The sequence below is a fragment of the Pan paniscus genome, chromosome 14 (assembly GCF_029289425.2).
Source record: "Pan paniscus chromosome 14, NHGRI_mPanPan1-v2.0_pri, whole genome shotgun sequence".
NCBI lineage: Eukaryota > Metazoa > Chordata > Mammalia > Primates > Hominidae > Pan > Pan paniscus.
This window is the reverse complement of record NC_073263.2, coordinates 75297277-75321800: the sequence shown is the minus strand read 5'-3', so window position 1 is coordinate 75321800 and position 24524 is coordinate 75297277. Positions and strand designations below refer to the sequence as shown.

Below are 24524 nucleotides of genomic sequence, written 5' to 3'. Positions count from 1 at the left end.
GCTTCACCTCCTAATACCTTCACTTTATTTTTTAACTTATGTTCTTGCTGTGAAAATTTTAAAAACCAGCTTTCAGACATACCTAAATGAGACAGTTTCAATGTATGAAATTTTGGGAGGACATAAACATCAGACCATAGCACCCCACAACTGTCTACAGTGGTCCAGTTCCTTCTCATGGCTTTCTAGGAAGGCTTCTTGTTACACTTTGAGAACATGTGAATAGGTCACAGGTTTTTGGTCACACAGTCTACAAAATTGAATAATTCTACAAGAGCTCTGCCCTTATAGCCCAGCATATCAGCTCTGGACAAAATAATTGACTGTGTATTCCTGTGCATGTTACTAGTTTTTCATTTTTTCTTTTAATTAACACACCTCAGAAGGTAATATGTTTGTGCTAAAAGGAAAAATTGTGATTTGGAATTGGAAATTACACAATTTGTTTAAAAGATAAAATTATCCAAGAATGTGCTAAACCCAGATAAATTTACAAATGTTTTTATCATTGGCAAAGCTAGCTTAATGTTTTCTCTGATTATTTATCATCATGTCTATGTAAATGCAAGAACGATTCAGAAGCTATTAATGGCCAACAGTTGTGAACTTACCCTAGAATTAGAAGGAAAAAAAAAGGAGACTCTAGTGCTGCATAGAGTCTCTAGAGAATGTCAGATAACAGCAGTGGAATAAAGGACATACATGGGCATGCTCATTTCTCCAGCCTCTGCCCCAGAGCAATGACTCCCAACCTTTATGGAGATATAATACTCATTAATTTTTTTATTGATTTTATGCCTTCACTTCTACATCTTACATGAGCTATATGACATACATTTTTTAAAAACTGAATTGAGCCCTTTTGCAATTTCCCTTGAGGTAAACAACAATACCTTAATATATTCCCAGCCCAGAATTGGGGAACAGTGAGAAATCATTTATTAAGAAAACATTTGCTAAGGTATTTACCAGGCACTGCTTCAGATGCTTTGCATGTTAACTCATTTAATCCTTTCCACACCCTTTAAGACAAGTACATTTATTATTATTATTATTGTAATTATTAATTTGAGACAGAGTCTCACTCTGTCACCCAGTCTGGAGTGTAGTGGCACAGTCTCGGCTCACTGCAGCCTCCACCTCGTGGGTTCAAGCAATTCTCCTGCCTCAGCCTCCCAAGTAGTGGGATTACAGGCATGCACCAACACATCTGGCTAATTTTTGTATTTTTAGTAGAGACAGGGTTTCATCATGTTGTCCAGGCTGGTCTTAAACTGCTGACTTCAAGTGATCCACCCACCTCGGCCTTCCAAAGTGTTGGAAATACAGGCATGAGCCACTACGCCCAGCCAAGTACGTTATTTATTCCGTTTTATAGAAAGGAAACTGAGGCATTGAGGCCCTAAGTTACTTGTCCATAGTGGCACAGTTAGATGGGTGGGGCCTGGTAATCTGACTGCAATACCAGGCATTTAACTGTAAACCCCAACAGATGGCCGGCAGTCCACACTTCAGAAGTAACAGTCATCAGTGGAAGTTGTATGAAAATCACTGTGGCTATGTTTATCATGGTCTTTGTTCTTTATAACATTTCACCTACATTGCCTTTTTAGGGTAGTCTTACCATTCATGTTACATCCCTCAGCACCCATAGATTCTATCTGAATTTCTCCATAGTCACTCATATTTGGGTTTTGCCTGACTTTTGTTATTGTTGTTTTTCCCCAAACATAATACATATTTACTTACCCAGATTTGAGATTCGAAAGATCAGAGACAGTGTCTTTTACTACTTGTCGATTTTTCACAAAATACATGGAAAAACAGTAGAATAAGAACTTAAAAATATGTGATGGGCCAGGTATGGTGGCTCATGCCTGTAATCCAAACAGTTTGGGAGGCTGAGGCGGGTGGATCACCTGAGGTCAGGAGTTCGAGACCAGCCTGACCAACTTTATGAAACCCTCTCTACTAAAAATACAAAAAAAAAAAATTAGCCAGGCGTGGTGGTGGGCACCTGTAATCCCAGCTACTTGGGAGGCTGAGGCAGGAGAATCGCTTGAACCCTGGAGGTGGAGGTTGCAGTGAGCTGAGATCAGGCCACTGCACTCCAGCCTGGGTGACAGAGCAAGACTCTGTCTCAAAAAAATGTGTGTATATATATATATATATACACACGTACGTGTGTGTGTGTATGTGTGTGTTGAATGAAGTGTATTTAAGGAAGTTAAACAATGTTGATTTTAATTATTAAGCTGTTTCTCACATCTGCCAGAATGTAATCTTCACATATTTTGATGTTGTTGGTTTACAGTCACGTATTAGTGCCAAAGTGCAATTGGCCAATCTTGTCTTCTTCAGAAAGGCTCTGAGAGAATTTTTTTCTAAAGAAAATGCTTAATTAGTTCTTATTGATAGTGTACATACTCTTTAGCTAATCTTCTTGCTGTGAAAATCAGCTTTTAGATATACCTAAATGAGACAGTTTCGTATATTTCCACATATCCATAATATTCATGCATGGGATTAGAAAATGTCAGAGCCTTGCTGTTCTATATTAAAGTATATTTTAATTGCCCAGTAATCAAGGAAAATTAAATTCTAATTAATATGAACCTCATATCTGATTCACAGGTATTTTATGATAAATCTAACTTCAGTGTTTGTCTAAAACATTTTAGTATACTAGAATCACAGCATCATAGGATCTGAAAGGGCAGGAAAGAGTATTTAGTTCCACTGTCTTATTTTACAGATGAAGAGACTGGAATCCGGGGCTGCTAAATGACTTATCCAGGGTTACACGAAAATAACACTTTCCCATTGTTGACACTCATTTGTAAGGACCCTTGAAGAATGTTGAGAAAAGGCCTCTTAGTAACTAGTGAAGTAAATTTGAAGAATAAATAAATCTGATTCCAGATAAAATTCTTTTTAATTTGTGACTCAAAGAAAGGCTACAGTTGTAGCTGAAGAAAGGGCAGGACATAAAATATAAAATTAATAGAATTCCCCTGCATTGCCAATAACACATTTAATACATTAAGCTCCATAGTGACTTGTTAGGCTTCTGAGCACATTAGCTTTTTGAATCAAGGCCTCAGAAGTTGCCCTCAGGTAATCTAGTAAGAAGAAAGAAGAAAAAAATAAATTGCATAGATTGGAAAGTAGGGAGAGAAATCTCAGAAATCCACTGGTACGTACTCTTTTTCATCAGAACCACAATGTATTTTTGAAGTTGGTATATAATGAAGAGAGCTGCAAATTAAGAAAATGTTTCATTTATGGCTCTAAATTTTTTGAATAAAAACTAGAAACCATAATATATGTTGGAGTGTATTTATTAGTATGTAATTTTCCCCTGGGTTTTGTTTTGGTCATTCTCTTTCAGAGTGAGCATCAATACTCCATTTTTCTACCTTACCTGCCCTTTGAATAAACCTGAACTTGCACTGATGATGTTAAACATGTTTGAACACTTGACCACAGCATACCCCATTAACCCTGCATGGAAGCAACCCATCTGACAACCAAACTCTGGGTTGTTATTTGGAAGCCGAAATATGCATCATGAGTGCATTTGCTCATTACCTGTTACATAAGCACAGCAAATGCTTGGTGATACATAAAGTTCCTGCTTGACAATATGATCTTTAATATGCAGACACATATCACCTGATACTAGGTAATCGTATGGAAATTATGAGAAGTAATGGGGGAGAAAGTATAAAATGGTGACTTTTCTAGTATAGGAATTATTGTACTGACTCTTGGAGTCAGACAGTTTTAAAATACTATAGTTTATATAGGTAGCTGGAAGAATCAAATATTTATTATGTTGATAATTAACTCTCTGAATTGAGATGAATAGTTTATAATTTACAGAAACTCCAGGCTTTCTAGAGATGATATCCTTAATTAATGTCATTCATCTATGAAACAGTTCTCAAACTCCACAGTCATTTTCTCTACAAATGAATTACATTATGTGGATTTTGATGGCTGGGAGATAAGTCCTTGAATGGAGGAACCAAGAGGTGAGTTAGAGGCATAAACTAAGGAATTTCAGTTAGTAGGGTTTAGGAGTGACAGTCTAGAATGAGTGGAGACTAGGAGATTCATCTTGATGCAAGCATACTTAGATCCATGTTACTCAGGATAGCATAGGTGAGAGAGGAGCTGGTAGAATTTTAATGTCATACCTGGGTAGTACAACTGGTTATTATTAAAACATGGTAAAACTTCAAGCAGGTAAAAAAAAAAAAAGAAAGAAAGAAAGAAAGAAAATCAGTGCATACAGGGCAAAGACAAGTACTTGGTCGCAGCATTCAAAATCTTGACCCAGTTGGCCTATGCATCCTTATCTCTCACTGTGCACCCTTGACTCTCCCTTAGACTCAGTTTTTATGTGACGTGGGTAACTCAGTAGTATCAATCTCATAGAGTTGTTCTGCAGATTAGATACATAATACTTACATAGCACATAGACAGTGCTTGATATCATTTACTAAGTGCTTGATGAAGATGAGCTACCATTCTTCCTTTTCCTCAACTCCTCCAGAAGTAAGCTGTGAATTCCAAGTAGATCACTTTACCCTTTTTTGACCAAATGCTGCTCACTCCTTTTTGTTTTTAGGCCAATGCTCAGGTGGTTCCCACAGCTGGAGTGACCCTCTTCACTTCCTGTGTGCCTCGCTCAGCCCATTCCCACTTGACACGACCTGGCTCAAGTCCCACTCCCTCCAGGATGACTTCCTGGCCACCAGAGCCCCTAGGGGTGACATCTTCCTCAAAATCCCTCTAATTACCATGAACATAATGGAGGCACCAACTTTTGTTGTCCATTGTATTGATTGATATCTTTTAAATTACATGTAGATAAGTGCTTTGTCATACTACTAACTAAACAGCATGTTCCCTTTCTTTTGAGACAGGGTTTTGCCCTGTCACCCAGACTGGAGTGCAGTGGCACAATCATAGCTCACTGCAGCGTCGAACTCCCTGGGCTCAAATGACCTTCCTGCCTCAGCCTCCCAAGTTACTGGGACCACAGGCATGTGTCACAATACCTGGCTTTTTTTTTTTTTTTTTTTTTAATAGTAGAGGTGAGAACTTGCTATGTTGCCCAGGCTGGTCTTGAACTACTAGGCTCAAGTGATCCTCCCGCCTTGGCCTCCCAAAATGCTGAGATTACAGGTGTAAGTCACTATGCCCAGCCAGCATGGTCCTTAAGGGAGAGATTGTGGGATATAATTCTCTGTGGCCTCCAAACTGTTGAGTATTACCTCTTGCAGAATGGTGTGTGGAATAAGCAATAACCTTTGGAGTCAGACACTGCCTGACTGGAATTCCTGACCTGCCACTTACTTGCTATGTCATCTCGGGCAGTGTACCTTTCGTGAGCCTTAGTCTTCTTATCTACAAAATGAAAACACTCGATATAATTTTGTGAAAATCAGACATAATGTATATTAACTTCATAGCACAGTGCAGGGCACAAGTAAATGCTTAATGATATTATTGCTATTATTCAGAATATCAGTGGATGTTTCTTTCCTTAACTGACCAATAGATAATAGCAAAATCATGTTTCCCCCACCCCCCCCAAAAAAGGAAGAAAAGACATTTTAAAAATATTTTCAGATATCAAAGAATCTTTTGCCGTCTATTACGAAAGTTATAAAAATAAGTAGATTAAGATTCTTTACCATAAAAATCTCAAACTATTAAGCCTCTATCAACAGATAACCTTGCCTGCCTTTAAGAATTAGTACTTAAATTTGCTTGGCACTGTTTGAGGTATTTGGGACACAAAAATGAATAAAAAGTCCCCCAGCCACATAAAACTTACATTCTGCTGAGGGAGATGGATTATGAACAAATAAATATACCATATAATGTTAAGAATGATAAGGTATATGAAGCAAAGCAAGCAATAGACAGTGAGAAGCTGTGGTGCAGGGGTCAGGAGAGGCTATCTAGATTGGGTGCTAGGAATGTCCTCTCTGAAGAACATCTTCAGATGTGACATCTAAAGATGTGAACATGTCTGAAGAAGTGACATTTGATCAGAGACATGAATTAGGCCAAAGCCATGTGATAATGGTGAGAAACTATTCTAAGCAGAAGAATAGCAAGAGTGAAGGCACTGAGTTGAAATGGATTTGACATGTTCCAGAACAGTTAGGAGGCCACTGTGGCTGGAGCAGAGGACGCTTAACAGAATGAAGAGGTCTCAGGGTTCCTAGAGCGCCTTATAGGTGATGATAAAGACTTTAAGCTTTGTTCTAAGTGAAATAGGAGACCACTGGGGTTTTGAAAGGACATTATTTGTTTTATTGAGAAGACTGTGAGCGACCACTTCACAGCTGTTAGGATGGCTATTAATAAAGAGGAAACTAACAGGTGTTAGTGAGGGTATAGAAAAATTGGAACCTTTGTGCTTTGCTTGTGGGAATGTAAAAGGGTGCAGCAGCCATGCACAGCAGTTTGGTGATTCCTTAAAAAGTTAAACATACAATTGCAAGTAATCCAGCAATTCCATTTCTGGGTATAAAAAAATTGGAAGCAGGGACTCAAACAGATACTGGTCATAACAGCATTATTTACAACAGCCAAAAGGTAGAGACAACCTAGATGCCCATCTGTCATCCATGAATAAGGATAAAGTGTGTGTGTGAGTGTGCATGTGTGTATATGATTGTGTGTGTGTGTGTCAGCATTAGAAAGCAATGAAATTCTGATACATGCTACAATGTGGATGAATCTTGAAAACTTTATGCTAAGTGAAATAAGACAGACAGACATAAAAAGACGAATATTATATGATTCTACTTATATGAGGCACCTAAAGTAGGCAAATTCATAGAGACAAAAAATATAGTAGAGGTTACCAGGGCTAAAGGAAGGGAGGGGACAGGGAGTTAATATATAGTGGAAACAGAGTTTCTGTTAGGATGATGAAGAAGTTCTACATATAAATATTGGTGATGGTTACACAACAGTGTGAATGTACTTGGTGCCACTGAATTGTACACTTAAAAACAGTTAAAGGGGTAAATTTCATGCTATGTGTATTTCATTACAATTAACAAATAAAAGACTGGGGGGAAGGAGTAAGGATGTGGGAGCAGGGATTCCAGTTAGATCCTATAGCAGGTAGCCAGATAAGAGATGAGTATGGCAGTGAAGATGGAAGTATTCAAATTTGACATACGTTTTAGAAGTTGAGCCTGTAGGTCCTTTATAAGCTATAGAAGAGAATAATCATGAGGGACCCCTGTTTTTGTTCTGGACTGCCAGGAGAGAAGTGGTTATTTCCTGAGACAGGGAAAACTGGGAAAGGAGTGGGTTTGGGGAAAAGCATCACTAGTTCAGCTTTGGGCATGTTAAGTTAGAGTTATCTGCTTGACACACAAGTGGAAGGCCTAAAAGATATACGAGTCTGGAGCTCAGGGAAGGGGGAGTTTGAAATAGATTTGAGTGACATACAAAAAGGTATATGAAACACACCATGCGAAACATGGGAACGAGCAAGATCACTCAAGGAAGAGTTGAAACAGAAAGGAGAAACGGCTGGAGGACTGAGCTCAGGGAACCTCCAACATTGAGAGGTCAAGAGGGAAGTGGGTATGTAGATGTGTGATGTGAGATGTTTTTCCTTAATATTAGGCAACTATCTATTGAGCAACTCCTCTGCCAGCCACTGTTTCAGGTGCTTGGAATAACAAGTACCAAAAAGGCAGCTCTTACTGCTTATTATGTATGTTCTTGGGTGAGTTACTTAACTTGACTGAACCCCAGATTTCTCGTCTATAAAATGGGGTTAAACAGCCAGGCACCGTGGCTCATGCCTGTAATCCCAGCACTTTGGGGGGCCGAGGCGGATGGATCACCTGAGGTCAGGAGTTTGCGACCAGCATAGCCAACGTGGTAAAACCCCGTCTCTACTAAAAATACAAAAAAAAAAAAAAAAAAAAAATTAGCCAGGTGTGGTGGTGGGTGCCTGTAATCCTTGCTACTCAGGAGGCTAAGACAGGAGAATCACTTGAACCCGGGAGGTGGAGGTTGCAGTGAGTCGAGATCACGCCACTGCACTCCAACCTGGGCAACAAGAGCAAAACTCCCTCTCAAAAAAAAAAAAAAAAAAAATAGGGTTAATAATTACAGTTAACACAAAGTGAAACAGCAGTTACTGCAGTCATTTCCCAAATATTTACCTCCTTACGCAAAGTATTTTATTTTCATAACCCTAATTCCTTTTATAACCCCACAAAGTATAGATGCTATTGTTTTATAGGAAAAGAAACCAAAGCTTAGGAAAGGTGTTAAATTTCTCTAAGACATAGCTAAAAATGCATTGGTAAGATTCTTCCTCTGATAGTCCTGAACTCACATCTTTCAGTCCCTTCACTCTTTCAAGCTATTCTAGTATGTAAAACACTCAGCAGGCTGCCTAAGGCCACAGTCTGTGCTTTAGAACTTGTTTATTTAATCCATTTGTCCTTCCCTCCACTTAAGTGCATCTCTTTGAGGTCCTGAAAAAAAACTCCTATAATTAAAAACAATCAAAAAAGCAATCACCTAGGTCATCAAGTATGTAAACTGCCAACTATAAACTTAGTAATATCCCTAAAAGAATTTAATGAATGTTAATTGACTGAATAAACAAAAACTATGCTTTTTTTTTTTTTTTTTTTTTTTTTTGGTCTAATTTCCTCTACCATGGACCCGGCCTTTAGAATTACACATTGGACAATGTTTAATGAAATTCCATTACCATTAAGTTTATTTTATGAGCTTTCTTTTACAAAATCCATTTAAGTTATTTCTGGAAGTACTTCCTTATTACCTAGTTTCTACTATTTTTTTAATTATTACTTGTCTAGCAAATGAAAGTGCTACTCTGTTGTCATTTAAACATAAATGTGTTGTTTACATATAGATTAATTTTAATCATTAGCTTTTATCTTGGCACTTTTCCTGTGGACTCCAAGTTGGCTAATGATGTTATCCTGGCCATCCATGCTCAGCTGCTGGGGACACCATTCACTCCTCTCTCTCCCTTATCCCCCGTTATCCAATCAGTTACCAAGAACTGACTGTTCTACTTCTGAAATTCCTTGGAATTGGTCCCCTCTGATTCATATTTAAAGACACTAGTTTGGTTCAGGTAGACTCCACTTACTTGAGTGATGGCAATAGATAGCTCAGTGATTGATAAAGGCCTTGACTTTAATCACCTTCTCACCATGGAAGCTTACTGTCATAAGCCGGAATTTTCCTTCTAAAACTGAAAAAATGAAACAGAACAAAACAAAATCATGGCACTTCCAGGACCTACACATTGAAGTTCTTGTAAGGAAACATTCAGTCTGTCATACGTGGCCCTGGTCATCCTGTCTGCCCTATATCATCCTCTTCTGCCCACCCACCCATTAGGAACCCTGTTTGTTAGACAATTTGGTATTAAGATTAACTGTGAGCTATTTTATCTCCATAATTATAAATTCTCTCTTCCGCCTTCTCTTTACCACCGACACATCCACATACCAGTATTCTTCAAGACTTGTTTGTTGGTGTCCTCTATTAAGCTCGCCCGGACTTTCCAAACAGAATCAGACACCCCCTCCCTTGACTCCCATAACACTTCATTACACCTCTCTTTATCACATATCATTTTTTGCCTGGTATAATTATGATTTACATATATAATAAGTTGGGGGGAGTTTTTGTCATCTTAGTAGCTGGCACCAGATTCCTCCAGAACAAAATTCTTGGTGTGGAAAACGTGCCCTCTGAAAGGCTTGGAGGTAAACTATGAGCTGAGCCCTGCCCGTACTTCCTAGCCAGGGACTTGGATATAACCTGCCACCAAGGTTTTTGGAGGGCAAAGCTGTTACACTTTTGCCAAGGGAATGAAGCTGTTGTTTTTCTTTTGTGTACAGTTGAGATGGGGGTGGAGTAAGAAATCAGAGAAGAGAGCTGAGAGCTCCCCAGCAAGATGCAAAGAGCCTGAGGCTGGGTGAGACCAGTGAGCGGCACAGAGGCAGTCAAGAGCATTTTACAGATAGAAGGAGCACCGGGCAAAGATAGTGAAGCTCCAGGCGTCCCTCGGCATCTGTCTTTGGAGAGAGGGCTTACTAGACCCTCAGATGGGTTTATGTAGTTTTTGAAGAAGGTGCTAACTTGATGCTAGAGGCCAAGGTCGTTCTGAGAACTAAAGTCCCAGAAATGTACATACATCCTGGAGGGGGGCTGGGAAGGAGGCTTTACACTTCCACATGTCATAGATTTGAGCAAAAATTTGACTCATTTTTCATGCATTTGAGGTGGAGAGCCGTCCACGTTCTACACTTTACTAGATTATCAAGTTGCTAAGGATGCCTTTGTGTGTTCACTTGCTTCCCTATGGTGAACTTACAGAAAAAATTGTTATTTTATTTTATTGAGTCACTACCGTTAAGATGAAAAATACCTACACAGCTGACTGCTACTAATCTACTACTCTCATCTTACTGATTTTCTCAGCAGGAAAAAGCCAAGTTAAAACAAAAAAAACCAACAGTGCATATAATATTTAATCATCAATAAATATGGTACAGGAGATTTAACATTATCATCTTGACATGTTTAAGATTTTGGAAAGATGAAATGTAGGAAGAGGAGTAGAGACAAGAGCTCTCAGGTTTATCATTCCTTAGCAATTAACCACTCCAGGCTATGCTTTCCTCACCTATTTCTCAGCTGTAAGATTGCCAGTAACAGTATCTACCCTGCCTGCTGTCAAGTACTTTTTCCGACAATCTTCTAAGCTTATGTTTGGTGCTATAGAAGCCATTATTATACCATGCAGTATTTTACAGTATACACTGAGAGTATTGTAAACAGTACAGTTCACTTTGAGATTTGAACAGAAATACCTAGCAATATGCTCAGATCCTGAGAACTTTAGACAGTGTGTTGCCAATAATGCAGAAGAGTGAATCTGGGAAAGTAAATAGCACATGATACTTTAAAACTTGCAAAGTTCTTGTTTGATCTTTCTTCATAGGTAAATAGGAATGGGCCAGGTCTGTGTATTCAGTGGACATCATGGCCGTGAAACTTCAGTGATATGAAAAGTTCTAGGTAAGAGCAGGGCTGATAGCATAAAAATATAATAAAGAGCAGCTCTGCCAAAGTGGACTAAAAGCAGAACTGAGGTTACAAATATCAGCAAATGGGAACAGTTGACATAGTAAGGAATGGATCTTAGTGTAAACATGGTGCCATGAAGCCCAAGGTTAATGAGAAGCCCAGAACTCTTGCTAACTTATTCTTTGATAACAGCATTATCCTAATACCAAAACCAGACAAAGACCTCACAAGAAAACTACATGCCAATATCCCTCATGGGTGGAGACTCAAAAGCCTTCAACAAATTACAAGCAAACTGAGTCCAGCAACATATAAAAAGGATTACATACCATGAGAAGGGGGACTTACCCCAGAAACGAGGCTGATTTGACATGTGGAAATCAATGTGATACACCACATTAATAGAGAAAACCACGTTTATCTTGATAGACACAGAAAAGGCATTTGACAAAATCCAACATCCTTTTGTAATGAAATCACTCAGTACACTAGGAATAGGTGGCAGTATCCTCAGATAAAGTGCATCTATGAAAAACTCATGTCTAACATACTTAATGGTAGAAGACTGAGCACCTGACCCTAAGATCAGTAACAAGACAAGGATGTCCATACAAGACTTTCAGTCAACATTCTAGCTGAGGCAATTAAGAAAAAGAAATGTAGACTGGAAAGGAAGACGTAAAGCTATCTCTATTTGCAGTTGACATGATCTTGTATATGGGAAATCTAAAGGGCACCTCCCAAAAAGTATTAGAACTAATAAATGAGTTTAACAAGGTTACAGGACACAAGATGAATAAACAAACATTAATTGTATTTCTATATGCTAACAGTGGACAATCTAAAAATTAATTTAAGAAAACTATTTCATTTACAATAGCATGAAAAAGAAGAAAATACCTATGAACATATTTAACAAAAGATATGTAAGACTTGAACGTTGAAAACTACAAAACATGGTTAAAAAAATTTTTTTTAATTAAACGGAAAGATGTCCTATATTCATGGTTTGAAAGACATAATGTTGGTAAGATGGCAGCAGTCTACAATTTGGTTTTCATCCAAATTTCAGCTGCATTTTCTTTTACAGAAATTGATGATGGCTGGCCACGGTGGCACACACCTGTAATCCCAGCACTTTGGGAGGCCGAGGCGGGTGGATCACCTGAGGTCAGGAGTACGAAACCAGCCTGGCCAACATGGTGAAACCTTGTCTCTACTAAAATACAAAAATTAGCCAGGCATGGTGTTGCTCGTCTGTAATCCCAGGTACTCAGGAGACCGAGGCAGGAGAATCACTTGAACCTGGGAGACGGAGGTTGCAGTGAGCCAAGATCACGCCACTGCACTGCAGCCTGGGCCACAGAGTGAGACTCCATCTCAAAAAAAAAAAAAAAAGAAAGAAAGAAATTGATGAGATGATTCTTAATTTTATGTGAAAACAATCTGAGGGGGGAGAATAAATTGGGAGGAATAATGTTTTCCAATTTAAAAACTGATCCTAAAGCTATAAAATTAAGACATTGTGGTACTGAGATAATTATACATAGACAAATCCATGGAATAGGAGTAAGAGTCCAGGAATCAACCCTTACATTTATGGTAAATTGGTTTTGTCAGTGGTGTCAAGACAATTCACTGAGGAAAGAATAATCTTTTCAACAAATGTTGCTGGGATAACTGGATATCCCCATGCAAAAGAATGAAATTGGACTCCTTCCTTTCTTATACCATACACAAAAATGAACTCACAATTGATCATGTATCTAAATGTAAGAGTCAAAGCTATAAAAGTCTTAAAACATAGGAGTAAATCTTTGAGACTTTATGTTAGTCCAAGCCATCTTACAGCACCAAATATTTATCACAAAAAATAATAAAGTGAACTAAATCAAACTTCAAAATATTTGAGAAGTATATATCTGATAAGGGACTTGTATCCAGAATATATAAAGAAATCTTACGACTCAACAATAAAAAAAAAAACAGTTTACAAATGGTCAAACATTTCTCCAGAGAAGGTATACAAATGGCCCATGAGCACAGGAAAAAATTCTCAACATCATTAGTCATTAGGGAAATGCTCATCACAACTACAATGAGGTACAACTTTACAACCTCTAGGATTGCTGAAATTAAAAAGACTGACATTATGCGTTGGTGAGGATGTGGAAAAATTGGATCTTTCTCACAATACTGGTTAAATTATAAAATGGTACAACCACTTTAGAAAACAGTCTGGCAATTCCTCAAAATGCTAAGCATAGAATTATCCTGTGACCTAATAATTCTACTCTTAGGTATGTAACCAAGAGATCTGAAAACATATGTCTACACAAAAACTGTTCACAATGTTTATAGCAGTGTTATTCATAATAGCCAAAAAGTGGAATCAACCCAAATGTCCATCAACTAAATAAACTAAATGTGATGTCCATAAAGTAAATGTGATCTATCCATAAATGGAATATTATTTGACTATAAAATGAGTGAAGTATTGATGCATGCTACAATGTGGATGAGCCCTGATGACTTTATGCTCAGTGAAAGAAGGCAGACACAAAAGGCCATGCATTATAGGATGCCATTTCTATTAAATGTCCAGAATAGACAAATTCATAGAAAGTAGATTAGTCCTTGCCAAGGACTAGGAGGAAGGCAGAATGGATGCTAATGAGTATGGGGTTTTCTTCTGGGGGGGTGATGAAAATGTTTTGGAGTCAGATAGAAGTAGTGATTGTATAACAATATGAGTGTACTGAATGCCACTGAATTGTACACTTTATAAGGATGACTTCATGATGTGTGAGTAAAGTTATTAGCCACAAAAGAAAGAAGGAACATAATATTAAGAAGTGCTGGGGATGTATTGGACATTGGGTCAGCTTTACCTTACTCTAAACTAATCTTCATGAAAACTCCATTGAGTAATTACTATTAAAAACCCACTTGAAGCTGGGCACTTCACGCCTATAATCCCAGCACTTTGGGAGGCCGAGGCGGGCGGATCACCTGAGGTTGGGAGGTCATGGAGAAACCCCGTCTTTACTAAAAACAATACAAAATTAGCTGGGCATGGTGGCGCATGCCTGTAACCCCAGCTACTTGGGAGGCTGAGGCAGGAGAATCGCTTGGACCTGGGAGGTGGAGGTTGCAGTGAGCCGAGATAGCACCATTGCACTCCAGCCTGGGTAACAAGAGTGAAACTCCATCTCAATAAATAAATTAATTAATTAATTAATTTTGAAATATGGGAATCTGAAAATCCAAGAGTTTAAATGCCCAAGTTACCATAGCTAACAAGTTATAATAGCTGTAATTCATGTCTGTATTTTCAGACTACAAGTCCTATGTTATTTTAATTAGCATGTTAAGTCCTATAAATGGAATAGTGATATTTGACCAAGAGAATGAGGCTATTAGTACAAGGAGCTTCCACCACAAAAATGAAAATCCTTATTTTGTCTTTTTTTTTCCTTAAAGATATTATGAGCTTATTGATCACAGAACTTTAGAAGTCTTCAAATTAAAACCCAGGTTTGACTATCACATAGTTTTCTCCATTTTAAAGAGAAGCATATTCTATTTTTTTGTTTTTGTTTTCTTGTTTATCATTAAAAGTTTCCTTAGTTCAGAAAATATTTCATAATACCTACATTTAAAAAATTACTGGCCCGGCGTGATGGTGATGGCTTACACCTGTAATCCCAGCACTTTGGGAGGCCAAGGCAGGCAGATCACGAGGTCAAGAGATCAAGACCATCCTGGCGAACATGGTGAAACCCCATCTCTACTAAACATACAAAAATTAGCTGGGCGTGGTGGCGGGCGCCTGTAGTTCCAGCTACTCAGGAGACTGAGTCAGGAGAATAACTTGAACCCAGGAGGTGGAGGTTGCAGTGAGCTGAGATTGCACCACTGCACTCCAGCTTGGCAACAGAGCAAGACTCCGTCTCAAAAAAATAAAAAATAAAATACTATATAAAATTAAAACCTTGTAGTTTTGTGTTTCAAATCTTATAATTAGAGTGGCAAATAAGCACAACAAATCCTAGGCTATTGTATCTGAGTTTTCTAGCAGCCAAAGCAAAAAAAAGGAAATAGGGTAAGTGTGTAGTTCTAACTATCTGATGTAAAAAGAAAGAATATCAGTGTTGCCAAGCAGATTTTCCTTCCTACTAAGTAAAAGTACCACACAGATCTTTCTACAACATCATTGGAAAGCAGAAAAATCTCAGCTCTAGGGGTCAAGAAACCCACTGTTTAGCTCTAACTGCCCCTGTTTAGCTGTGTGAGCTTCGAGCAGTAATTAGTCTAATGTTTCTGAGCCTTAGTTTTCTCATCTTCTAAATGTCTTTAAGATATGAATTTGAGTCATATTGGTATACCTCTCTACTTTTCCAGTGTTAATTTCACAGAGTATTCAAAGAGTAAGGAAAATTTTCAGGAACAAAATCAAAAGCGGGTAAAATATTATCTGTCTCAGGTGGGAAGATTTTTCTTTTCCTCCAGAATTCAAATACCTGGACATCTTATGATGAGAAAAATCCCTACATGTGGCCTCAGACAGTCATTTTGGTAACACAGACTCAAGTGGAAAACTACCAATGAGTTCTACTTGGTCTGATTTATATAATCCTACCCAAGCAATAAAAACTTTCAATAATTCATGTTAGCTTAAGTACTACATCAGGCCCCAGGTGTGATGTTCCCCTCCCTGTGTCCATGTGTTCTCATTGTTCAACTCCCACTTATGACTGAGAACATGCAGTGTTCAGTTTTCTGTTCCTGTGTTAGTTTGCTGAGAATGATGGTTTATAGCTTCACCCATGTCCCTGCAAAGGACATTAACCCATTTTTTTTATGGCTGCATGGTATTCCATGGTGTATATGTGCTACATTTTCTTTTTCCAGTCTATCATTGGTGGGCATTTGGGTTGGTTCCAAGTCTCTGCTATTGTAAATAGTGCTGCAGTAAACATACGTGTGCATGTGTCTTTATAGTAGAATGATTTATAATCCTTTGGGTATATACCCAAAAATGGTATTGCTGGGTCAAATGGTAATTCTGGTTCTAGATCCTTGAGTAATCACCACACTGTCTTCCACGATGGTTGAACTAATTTGCACTCCCACCAACAGTGTAAAGTGTTCCTATTTCTCTGCATCCTCTCCAGCATCTGTTTCCTGACTTTTTAATGATCGCCATTCCAACTGGCATGAGATGGCATCTCATTGTGGTTTTGATTTGCATTTCTCTAATGACCAGTGATGATGAGCTTTTTTTCATGTTTGTCGGTCACATAAATAGACATGTATAAGACTCTTCACTCTTGAGTAGCTTAAAGTTTAACTGTAGTCAAATAAGGATAACTTATTTTTAAAATTTAGCATGATTCTAGAGAGTCCCAAAATCAGATGTGTTCAAGAGCCACATGGATAAGATAAAGTGCTGTTCTCATAAAGCAATAGGGCATGGGTTGGGCCCATGCCAGAATGAGGAGGGCAGGGCTTACCCTTAAGGCATTCCGATTAAAATAATTAATCCTATTCTGACCTAGAAAGTTTTTTTTTTAAGGTTTATGTAATCCACCAAGCTATCACTTCTGGCATAAAACATAATTTAAACCCCGGTATTTTCTGAAGAAATTCTGTGGGAAAATCCCTCTAAATATTTAAGTATGTTATGTGTCTTCCATTCAGTGGGTATGTCTAGAATAATCCAGAAATCCATACCTGTTTCAGAACCCTCGTTTCATCCTACATTATTAATTGATCTCATGGGGTAAAGTCTTCGCAATGCATAAGACATTCCCCACAGAGTAGCTATTTTGAATAGATAGTCTATATCTGAAACAGGCATTTTTTTGTTAGCCAACAATCCTCTTTCAACTTGTAGTCTAATTTCATCATAAAAGTTTGATAATATAGCCAACCAGAACAAACTGTTAATGATTCGTTTTTTTCTATTTTGATTCTCTTTAAACATTTTGCCTAATACAGCTTATGATCTTGCTTGCTGAAATATGTTGAAACAAAAAGAACAGAAAGCTTGTCATACTTTTAAGTTTTTTAATGGTCTAGAAAGTGATGTGGAAAAATAGTGGCTGCTGTTATATTTAAGTAAAATCATGAAATACTGTGAATCCATCCCCAGGGCACCCCTTGGGTGCCCAAAAGGCTCATTTGTAAACCATTATCTTTTAATTAATTTAGTAGGAAACTTTGTTTATTAAAGTAAAACAATAATTAAATATGCATTTTAGACGCATTCTGTTCATATGGAAAACTTGCCAAACGCCAGTTTGAATAGATGTTAAGATTGAGCTTTTTGACGCATTTTAGCAAACGTATTTCTCTTGATTTATACATTTTGTGAAAACGTTTTTATTGAATCCAAATTAGAACATGATATAATGTCTCAGTCACAGCTTCTGAAAAGGGTGGCAACTACTAATCTTACAATTTCAATCTGTTCAAAAGTAGTTTTCTGTGAAATGCTACAGACAGGAGTGAGAGAGGAACTTGATGCCTGTGAATCTGCCCCATCTCCGAATGTAACTGCTGGGGATTTGGTAGTAAATGTATCTAAACAGCGCTTTTTCCCTAATGAATATCATAGGAGAGACATTGACATGGTTTGACAGGCGCTAGAGTCTGTTGTAGTATGGAAGATAAATGTGAAGATTCCTGCCTCTGAGAGCCATCTGCTGGTTAAGGGAAAGCCTACAAAGAAATGCAGATATCTGGCTTGTTCATGTGAATAGAATCTGTCTTACTGAGATTTATGTAAATCCTGGTTAACTGAAAGTCTCATCCACTCTTGCTCTGCTTGTGGTCTTGATGATTCATTCCCAGGGTGGTGTTTGATTCACTAACAAAGAAGTCATTCTACCTACAGGTATTCTGTGGCAGAAGTTAATTCAGAATTCTGTAGGTGATGTTCAATGTCTTATTTTAAATAATATGAAACCTTAGAAACAGTACAAAATATACTTTGTAAACTGAATGCTCCCACTTCCCTTAAGGTAATTCTATCGTGCAACCAACTCAATTCTTTTTGGTACAATGGTAAATAAAGTGGAATGACAGGGAAGGGACTAATTTTGTGGCATTAATGGTCAAGGAAGACATTAGCATATACCACTGCCAAACTCAGCCTTTAAAAAACATTTCCCTTGGAAATACATAGTTTATAACAACTTTAAGAAAATATGTACTGGGTAGGCATAGTGGCTCATACCTATAATCCCAACACTCTGGGACGCCGAAGTGGGAGGATCACTTGAGGCCAGGAGTTCAAGACAGGCTAGGACAACACAGCAAGACCCTTTCTCTACCAAAAAAAAAAAAAAAAATTAACTAGGCATGGTGGCATGCACCTGTAGTCCTAGTTCCCAGGAGGCTGAGGCAAAAGGATTGTTTGAGTCCAGGAGTTTGAGGCTCCGGTGAGCTATGATTCTACCACTGCACTGCAGCTTGGGCAACGGAATGAGTTCTTGTCTCTTTTTAAAAAAAAGATGAAAAGAGAGAAAAGAAAATACTTTCTTTGGTAGATTAATAGTAAGTGTACTGAATGCCTATCTGACAGTACTTACAGAACGGTTTACCTTTTTAAAATTCTCCAGAGAAAAGTATATGTCTTGTCATTGCAGGCTATATTCAATAACACTTATATGTGCTGTTGTTTTATATAATTGGGTTAAAGGGGAAATTTAAATGCTATAGATATTTTGTTGCTTTTTCCCCTTCTATCATATGTTGGTTTGTAATACCTGTATCTTCATCTGAATAAGCATAACATTGTAATTAAAATTGAGTTCTGGAATCAACCACTCAGGTCTGAGTTTTGGTGTAGCCGCAGACTTTGTCTTGGCCTTGGCCTTAACCTCTCTGTGCCTCAGTTTCCTCATCTGTAAAAGAGGGATACAGTGTACGGGGATAGTAGTGTCAATCTCAGAGGGTTGCTCTGAAGCTTAAGGCATTTAGGTCAGTGCCTGACACCCAGTAAGCATTCTGTAAATATCATTGTTATCCTCAGCTGTGGCCCTTGGAATTCTGTTGTGATTGCGTGTGTGAATTTACTAAAGCTCCTTCAATTCCAGTGTTTTCTGCTCTGGTTTTTAAATCTGGGATGTGTATGTCTTCTTTCCAGGCTTGAAAGATTGTCCTGGCCTTTTTAATTTTTTTTTAACTCCTGTAAAAACTCCAATTTCAGTGAAGGACATCTCATCATGCTAAGGTCACACATGACGAGTGGCCTTTTATTACCGGCTGATTACAGTTATCCCTAATTTCTTTCATGGCAGCCATGCGGCGCCTTCCATTTAAATAGAGCTGTTCTTGGATGTGACTTTTTGAGCCTCTCTGGGTTTAATTCTAATTTAACTTGCCATTCCAAGTGGGACTATTGTGCAACCAAAGTCATGATTCACTCATTTGTTCTCTCTAGATCTAATTATTACAACGTGGTACCTGTGAGGTCCCCTCAGGCGTTCATTCACTACTCTAAATGGTCTAACCTTCTGGGGAAAGAAGTGGGCCTTTAGTTATTATTCTTTGGGGCTGTACAGATGTATTTAGTATGGAATTTGGGAACACAGTTACAAGTGTTTTACCTCAACCATTTTCATCATACCAAGCTTATTACTAATGATTATGCAAAGAATGCTCTACTGGTGTATGCAGTAGTTACTTGCACATTCCCATTCTTTATAAAAAGGCCAGTTTTTGAAGCACAGAAGTCAGGTTGCATATGCCTGTGAGGTTTCTTCAAGTGCCTTCTGAACAAAGGGCATGTTGCTCAGAAAGCGTAGGTAAGGCAGAGTGAAAACACCCAGCTGTTCTGTTACCTAACACCCCTTCTTATGGACAGCCCTCGAGTGAGATGGGGCAAGATAATATTGCCAGGAGTAAGGGTCTTTCTCTCACTTTTTCCAACTTATCTAAATGCCTATTAGGGTCAAAAGAAAGACTTGTTATTTCATTCACTAGCATCCTACACATTTATCAGTGGCCTCCCACTGAGAAATTTAATTGTAAGCAATACTTTAGAACACACTGCTCTTGAACTTAGAGGAAATAATTGAGACATTTATATCTGTGCGTTTTTAATGGTTACCCAGATTCCCAGATATTCACTAGCCACTTTGTGTAGCATTGAAAATATGAAACTTGGCTGGGCATGGTGGTTTATGTCTGTAATCCCAGCACTTTGGGAGACTGAGGCAGGATCACTTGAAGCCAGGAGTTCAAGATAAGCCTGGGCAACATAACAAAACCCCGTCTCCACAAAAAATTAAAACGTTAGCCAGGCATGGTGGCATGTACCTGTAATCCTAGCTACTCAGGAGGCTGAGGGGGAGGATCACTAGAGTCCAGGAGTTCAAGATTACAGTGAGCTATGATCGTGCCACCTAGGCCACCAGTCTAGATGACAGAGCAAGACCCTATCTCAAAAAAAAAAGAAACTCGGGGAAATGGGCGTAGGAGTGTGGAATTGAGTGCCCATTGTCTGAAGACTTGGAATCAAAGTATCCTAGTAAGAATTAATTAACCAATTAAGAATTGATAAATTACTTATAAAATTAAAAATTAGGAATACCGGGCTTAATGCATTCATTTATTCTATTTAGCAAACTTTTTTTTTTTTTGAATGCCCACAATGTCCTAGGTTCTGGAAATACAAAATTACTTGGTACCAGTAACTGGACTGTCACCTTTCCAGCCATGGACTTGGTTCAGACAAACCCCCAGTCCACGGTTGTCGTCCACTTGCAGTGCCCGCCGACTGTGGATATATGCTGGGGATCCCAACACAACGCAGCGCTCTTGGAGCTTGGACTGTCCTATCAACTTCCTGTGTTCTTCAGGTTCTTCTGCACTTCTGGTTCCCTGTTACCTCAGCTTCACTTACCTTCCTACCTTTCCACAAAAAGATCAAATCAGCAGTTCTGAAAGGCATAGCTTAGCCAAGGATTCTTTGACATCTGAAGATATCTCTGCCATTTAGAAAGGGGAACCAAGGAGAAAATCTACCCATTGAATGTCATTTCAAAGCCAGCTTTACTGGGTACAACTATTCATTGCGTATATCCTTTTAAAAAATTGTTTTTATTGTACAGATACCTTTAGGTATTTGTTCTTTATAATGTTCTAAAACATTTCAGTTAACTCTTTTTTTGAGACAGGTCTCGCTCTTTCACCCAGATTGGAGTGCAGTGGCGTGATCTTGGCTCACTGCAACCTCCACCTCCCCGGCCTAAGCAATCCTCTCACCTCAGCCTCCCAAGTAGCTGGGACTACAGGCACATGCCACCACGCCCAGCTAATTTTTGTATGTTTTTGTAGAGACAGGGTTTCACCATGTTGCCCTGGCTGGTCTTGAACTCCTGAGCTCAAGGGATCTACCTACGTCAGCTTCACAAAGTGCTGGGATTACTGGCGTGAGCCACCACGTCCAGCTAATTTTTGTATGTTTTGGTAGAGACGGAGTTTCACCATGTTGCCCAGGCTGGTCTTGAGCTCCTGAGCTAAGCGATCCACCTGTGTCGGCTTCCCTACGTGCTGGGATTACAGGCATGAGCCACCACACCTGGCCCACGTTTCACTGTAGAATGAGGAAAACCAGGGCTGAGGTCCTATAGACAATCCACTTGTCTTCATTTTGATGTAAATTCAGAACTCACAGTGAAGCAATTTCATGGCCTTCTGTAGCCTTTGTTTTTGTTTCTCTGCCTGCCCTATATTTAAGTGGTGGATGGGCTGTGTTGCAGGATTACTTCATTGGTCCCTAAAGAAGCATTCATTATTGACTGAATTCTGATTTCAGGGTTTTTTTGGTTGGCTTTTCTTTTTTTTACTTTTCTCCTTATATACAGATAGCAAGATAAATAGCTAAAATCAATGGAACTCAGCAAAAACCTGTATGTGTGTGTTTATGCATAGTTACATTTAGACTTCTTTATATTCATGTGTGGAAAATATTACACAAAACAAAGTGTTCTTACAGACTTTAAGTTATAACTTGCAGAAAACAAATACTCTATCATTTTCTCACTTTTAAAAGATGTTAAACATTGTACAACACTATGAATGACTTCCTTTTTTTCAGGAAAAAAAAGGAAGCGCCAAGATCAATATTTATTTTCATAACTACATATTCCAGAAATGAATTACTGTTGCTCTGTTATCACCACACAGTCTTACTTGTTCATGGGAATCAAACCCAGTGATAAAAATATACCTTGTCAGGAGTAACTACAGCTGTTCTTACATGAGGCAGGCCAGTCACACTATTTTGACTCCTTTCACGATAGACTCCGATCCCTGCAACTGTGAGTCAATTATGTGGAAAACCACAAATCCACATTGATAAGAAAGCTGAAAAAAGTGGCTTGGCCATACATAACATATGTTCTTTCATTCTACTGTGGTAGATCTTGCATAAAACTGAGACACAGGTAGATAAATGTTGTTTATATTTGACCTTACCTAACAGAAAGCTTTGTTTGCCTAATTTATTAGTAAAAGGGAGAAGGTACACTGAAATCTGAAGACACGTGTGCAGAAAGAGACTTTCAGAAAAAATTCACTGGAGCAATATGAAAGTGCAAATTACAAGTAGTCTATATGTCCATCACTTGGGAAATGGCAGTGAATATTCACTGGATTCCTGCCATGTTTCATCTAATTCCATAGTCGGCAAGCTACGGCTCAAGGACAGAGTACAGCCCACTGTTTTTTGGTTTGTTTATTTGTTTTGTAGAGATAGGGTCTCTCCTTCTTGCCTAGGTTGGTCTCAGATTCTTGGGCTCAAGCAGTTCTCCTGCCTCAGCTTCCCAAAGTGCTGGGATTACAGGCTTGAGCCACTGTGCCTGGCCAGCCCACTGTTTCTGTAAACAAAGTTTCATTGGAACATAACCACATTCCTTTGTTTATATATAATCTATAGCTGCTTTCATGATACAGTTGCAGAATTGATTAGCTACAACATAAGACTGTGTGGCCCTCAGTGTTGAAATAAAATATTTACTATCTAGTCCTTTACAGCAAAAGTTCACTGACCCCCGATCTAAGTTAAAATGTCATCAATTGTAAAATGCACCGTTACTTTATGTACCACTAATAAAAAAAGTTATGCCAGTAAAACTGTAATAAGCCATCAATTTTAAGAAGCATTCTGATTTTGGAGATGGTTAAAATATTTTAAAAATAGATCTTAAAATTGGTAAGTTATAAGTATATAGCACTTCAAATAAATGAATTATGGCATTTATATCGACATGGATGAATCTCAAATGTTAAATGTTGAATTAAAAAAAGGAATAAAACAATTTGCAGAATGATATAAACAGCATGATATTATTCATATGACTTAAAAAACACACACAAAAAATGAATGTCTGTAAATGCAGATTTGTATAGGTAAACATAATTTAAAAGAATTGGAAAGAGGTAAAGAAAACTCAGGATAGAGACTCTTCCCTGGAAGGAGGAGAAAGGACCAGGATAATGGTGGAAAACAAGGGGGGAATTGATCTTTATCAGTAATGTTCAACTTTTAAAAGAGGTGATTTACCAATAAAAACTAATTTTTAAAAGCATCAAAATGTGAACAAGCTGGAAGAAAATATGTCAAAATATTAACTGTAGTACATTTTGTAGAGTAGAAATATGAGTGACTGCTTTTTTATCATATCTCACTGTAATTTTAAAGAATGTCATGGTACTAAAAAAGATGAGTCATATTATTTCTGTCTCAATCAAAAGAGATTAAGATTTTTTTAAGTACATGTTAGTCAATTACCTGACATTATAAACTAATCCTGTTTTTCTACTGGGGCATTCAGATTAAACAATATGCAAGTTAGGGCCAAATTTCTTAGTTAAAACTTTTTTTTATAATGGTGGTACAGCTAATCTTTAAAGACAATGCACGTTATTCCTCACCACAAAGAAACTCCAACTAGAAAAGTTAAATGTCAGGTGCGTTTCACCAAACAGAAATAGCTTGTCATGATTCATGTTACTGATGTCATTTCTTTCAGCCTGACCTCACTTGTTTAGAAATGTACCTTGTGATTTTACAGGAGTTTCTATGTTGTCACATGCAGTGCAGACCCTCTTGTTACTTATTAAATGTATCATTTTGTTATTTGTCTATAGCAAGCCTTCTTAAAATCTTCTCTATCAGGATATTCAGAAATGGAAAACTGTGAGATGGTAATTTACCCCTACCAGATTGTTTCTTCTGATAATGAGGAAATACTCACCTACCACTGCTTTCATTTACTTTCAGTTTTTGTTATTGTTGTTTGAAGCATGTCTTTCTCTCCCTTGGAGTGTTTTGCCAGAAATAACTCATGCTGCCTGCCTTTCAGGAT

At 38.1% G+C, this 24524-nt stretch overlaps 1 protein-coding gene across 4 annotated transcripts in view; it reads left to right on the top strand.

The window, feature by feature from the left end:
* The window catches only part of KLF12 (KLF transcription factor 12), a 449527-nt gene that overhangs the window by 395401 nt on the left and 29602 nt on the right, over nucleotides 1–24524 (top strand). The window lies entirely within an intron of this gene.